Source organism: Salvelinus sp. IW2-2015, unplaced genomic scaffold (assembly GCF_002910315.2).
Source record: "Salvelinus sp. IW2-2015 unplaced genomic scaffold, ASM291031v2 Un_scaffold4532, whole genome shotgun sequence".
NCBI lineage: Eukaryota > Metazoa > Chordata > Actinopteri > Salmoniformes > Salmonidae > Salvelinus > Salvelinus sp. IW2-2015.
In genome coordinates, this window is record NW_019945802.1 from 60503 (window position 1) to 64510 (window position 4008).

At 42.8% G+C, this 4008-nt stretch overlaps 1 pseudogene; it reads right to left on the reverse strand.

The window, feature by feature from the left end:
• Positions 1 to 1098: 1098 nt before the first annotated feature.
• Positions 1099 to 3557, reverse strand: LOC112077406 (uncharacterized; annotated as a pseudogene).
• Positions 3558 to 4008: the final 451 nt, after the last annotated feature.

A 4008-nucleotide genomic window follows, 5' to 3' on the forward strand; every position in this document is an offset into this window, starting at 1 on the left:
TTACAATGTTGAATAAAAACTATGAAAGTAAATAAGGGACAAAAAGCTTAGTAGTTTAAAAGTAACAAAAGCTATAAAAAGTTGTATGCAGCAACATTGATCCTGACCGCTCTGCATGTTTAAAGTTTGAATGGCGTTTCTAGTTAAATAATAATAATATAAAGTATGACGAAGATTTAAAGTGGGTCTCGTGCTTCTCAAACCGCACTAATAATTAATTGTAATAGCAGTATGCAGTGCGCAATCAACAGCAAGAATATAATGGTTTATGTAGTAACCACAATGTACTGGATTCTACTTTCAGATACTACTGGATTTTCCTGCCTACCAAGCTCTTTGCTCTGGCCAAACCCTACGCCACTCCCTCAGACGTCAGTTTCTTGAGAGCAATGAGTCCAGATTGGAGTACCTCACCGACCCTTATACTGAATGCGAACACATTCAGGCCATCTGATTGGTCAGAAACCGATTGGGTTGGGCCAGAGTCAGAAAACACGTGATTAAAGCTATGGTTTGAAAATTCGTCATTGGCATGGACACTCTTAATTGTTTAGACGATCCAATCACTGATGACTTTATTTTGTACAAACCCATAGTGCCCTCATCACCACAAAATTCAGACTCAAGTATGTAGTGAACGACAGAGCAGCTGAATAATTTAGTGTGAGTCGTCAGGCTAGCTCAGGATCGAGTCTTCTTCATAACTTATACATTATCTATCCACTCTGGACCAAGCATCAAGCCAGTAAACTGAAATACAACCACTACCACCAGAACCGTTCAATGTGGAAACCAATCAAACTGTTAAAAACACATTGACCAGTTTTCATATTGGATCATTCATACACCTCCTCTCCCCTGTAACTATTCCCCAGGTGTTGCTGGCAAAATGAGAACGTGTTCTCAGTCAACTTACTGGTAAAAAAGGATAAATAAATAAAATAAATATGAAAACCCATGAGTGTGGAGCCATTCCCCTTACAACTAGGACCAGGAGTTTTCCCCCAGTCTGGTCACATTCTGAGGAAAAACTACTGCCCTGCATTTCATTACAACCAGGAAGAGTAGTGTTAAATTGCCCCTAGACACTGATGTTGGGTCAGTTTGCATTTCTTTCTACTAATGGTAAAGGTTAAGATTGTGGAAGAGGAAGCTGATCCTAGATCTGTACCAAGGGGAAACTTCACCCTGGAACACTCAGGGCAGCCCAATGTCCTGTGGCCTGCCACCGTGTGGGAGAGGAGGTGCTTCTTCATGTTGCCGGACTGGGTGAAGGACTTCCCGCAGTAGACACATTGAAATGGTTTCTCTCCGGTGTGCACCCTCTCATGCATCTTCAGCTGGTGGCTGTGGGAGAAGCGCTTGGTGCAGTGGCTGCAGCCTACGGTTTCTCCCCGTGTGGACCCGCATGTGACTCGCAGGTGAGCCGGCTGGTGGAAGGGCTTTCCACAGAGGCTGCACCGGAGCTGCCTCTTGGGCGAGTGAGACGTTAGCTGTTGCGGCTGCTTTCTATGCCTTTTGGTGAAGAAGTGGAGCCTCTGTTGAAATTCGGGGAGTGGGCTGGCTTCCCTCTCTGGGGAACCTGGTGGAGAGTAACCCTTGGGGATGAAAAGCTGTTTTGAATGGACAGCCATTGAAATCTGACATCTTGGACCTTGATCCTACAGTTGTCCCTTGTTCTGCATGTTGAGTGTCAGGGGGACACTTTGTCTGTCCAGACTCCATTCCCCTCTTCCTCTGTTGTCCACAAGCTGCCTGCTGTCTGAACAGACCTCTCCAGATGTCACTCCTTGGCCAGTTAGGCTCCATTCTGAACTCATATCTGCCTCCACTTTAATGGGAACTGAGTCCACCATCACCACATCAGGCAGCCAGTCCAGAGAGCCTGAAGAAGACAGCAGACCCCAGAGTTACCAGACACCCCTCTCCTCTCTGGATGTCCAGACAGCCTCTTGGAGTCTGGCCCAGCATTGTGAGGAGCATTCACAGTTCGATTGTCAGTCTCTTGGTTCTCTGTCCATTGGGACAGGCTGTATTCTATGGGTTGATGGTCAGTTTCCCAGGTCACACCATCAGCAACCTGATGGTCTCTGTCTTGCTCTGTTGTATTGTGACGCTGGATGCTGGAAGGTCTGGTTTTCAGGTTCTATATATGAGTGAGGTGTCTGGAGCTCTGTGTCTGTTGTCCTGCTGGTCCAGAGGGTCTGTGGTTTCAGTAGATGACGAAGAACCTGGTTCTGCCACAATGATCTTCTCACTGCTCTCACTGACCAGTTGGACAATCTCTGAAATGGGGCACAACAATCAGCGACCTTTAGTGGAGAATGATTTCTTACTTTGCCTTATTAGTTATGGGTTATGACTAAGAAGTAAATCAAATACTGCAATAAACATTGAAGGATTAGTCAAGCAACAAAGTGTGAATTTCATAGATTAGATAAGTTTAACAAAAATACCTTCTGTTCTACTGGTGCCATGGTTCTCCATTTTGATAAGAGGTGCCACTTGCATATCTGCCATCTGTGTTTTGTATTCATCAGGAACATTTTATTAGAAAAATATTCCCAACACCATTAGAAAATTGAGAAAATAAATAAAATACATTTGACCATGTCTATGACAACTGACCTGCATGCCCCAATCCCGGTCTGTTGCTGTGCGTTCTGAGTCTCTCCAGTTGGCTACATTCTGCGTAAAGTTGCTCCCTTCACTGTCGGCAAAACAATTCTGCACTGCACCAGAAAAGAACAACGCTCAAACGTCATATATTTCACATGACCCATTAATTTTAACGTTTTGAAATAAGGTTAAAACCTACAATATCCAAGTCTGTCTGTTGGCTTTTCTACGAAGCTCTCTCTTGCCCGGGTAAACTTATCGGTGTCCACGCGTCGGTGAACTGTGCGTCGCAGGACTCCCAATTTCTCTGCACTCCGTCGAGAATGCTGGAATTTTGTCAAAAGCAGCTTCCTCCGCAGGTTGTCGATTTCTTTCTGACTATGGGAAATTTCCAACCGTAAGGCAGCATGGCCGTCATCTACAAGTTTGCAGATTTCGGCAACGGCTGCATTCGCCAAAACCTCAATGATGGAGGCTAGCTGAGCATGAAAGGCTACAGTATCGGACATCTCATTGGCTCTATGTTAAACGCTTACGTTAAAGTAATTTGCATTGCATTGTTCAGTCAACGTCTTAAGACTAAGTTACACGGTTTCCAACATAAACCGTACGCTTCTTYACACAACTCTTCTTGTTCCGGAAACAAGATGTCACCTACTTCCTGGACCGTTTTTCAAAATAAAGGTTGATTACACACGACTTGTGTTAGTTCCTACATTGCTACCTGTTGCTATATCATATTGTAGCTGCAACTGAAAGGAATATTATTCTATTTTTTAAATCAGCCTTCTTTGACTTTCATTGAAGTAGTGAATTTAATCAAACACACACTTTGTCCTCCAAAAATGATTATTTTACTATTTAGTTCAAGTACACAACAAACAGAATAGGCATACAACCTAAAACGAATAAGTTCCAGCAGTTAAAACTTAGTAAATCAAAGAGTAGGCTACGGGTTAACTGAAGCACRCAATGAGAATGCRCTCTAATTCTAAACAATGTAACAGTAGAAAAATATATATTTTATATGTAATACAGAATACAGTACMAGTCAATAGTTTGGACCCATCAACTCATTCCAGGGTTTTTCTTAATTTTTTACTATTTCCTACATTGTAGAATAATAGTGAAGACATCAAAACTATGAAATAACACATATGGAATCATGTAGTAACCAAAAAAAGTGTTAAACAAATCAAAATATATTTTAGATTTTACATTCTTGAAAGTAGCCACCCTTTGCTTTGACAGCTTTGCACACTCTTCGGCATTCTCTTAACCAGCTTCTTGGGGAATGCTTTTACAACTATCTTGAAGGAGTTCCCACATATGCAGAGCACCTGTTGGCTGCTTTTCCTTCACTCTGAGGTCCAACTCATCCCAAACCTG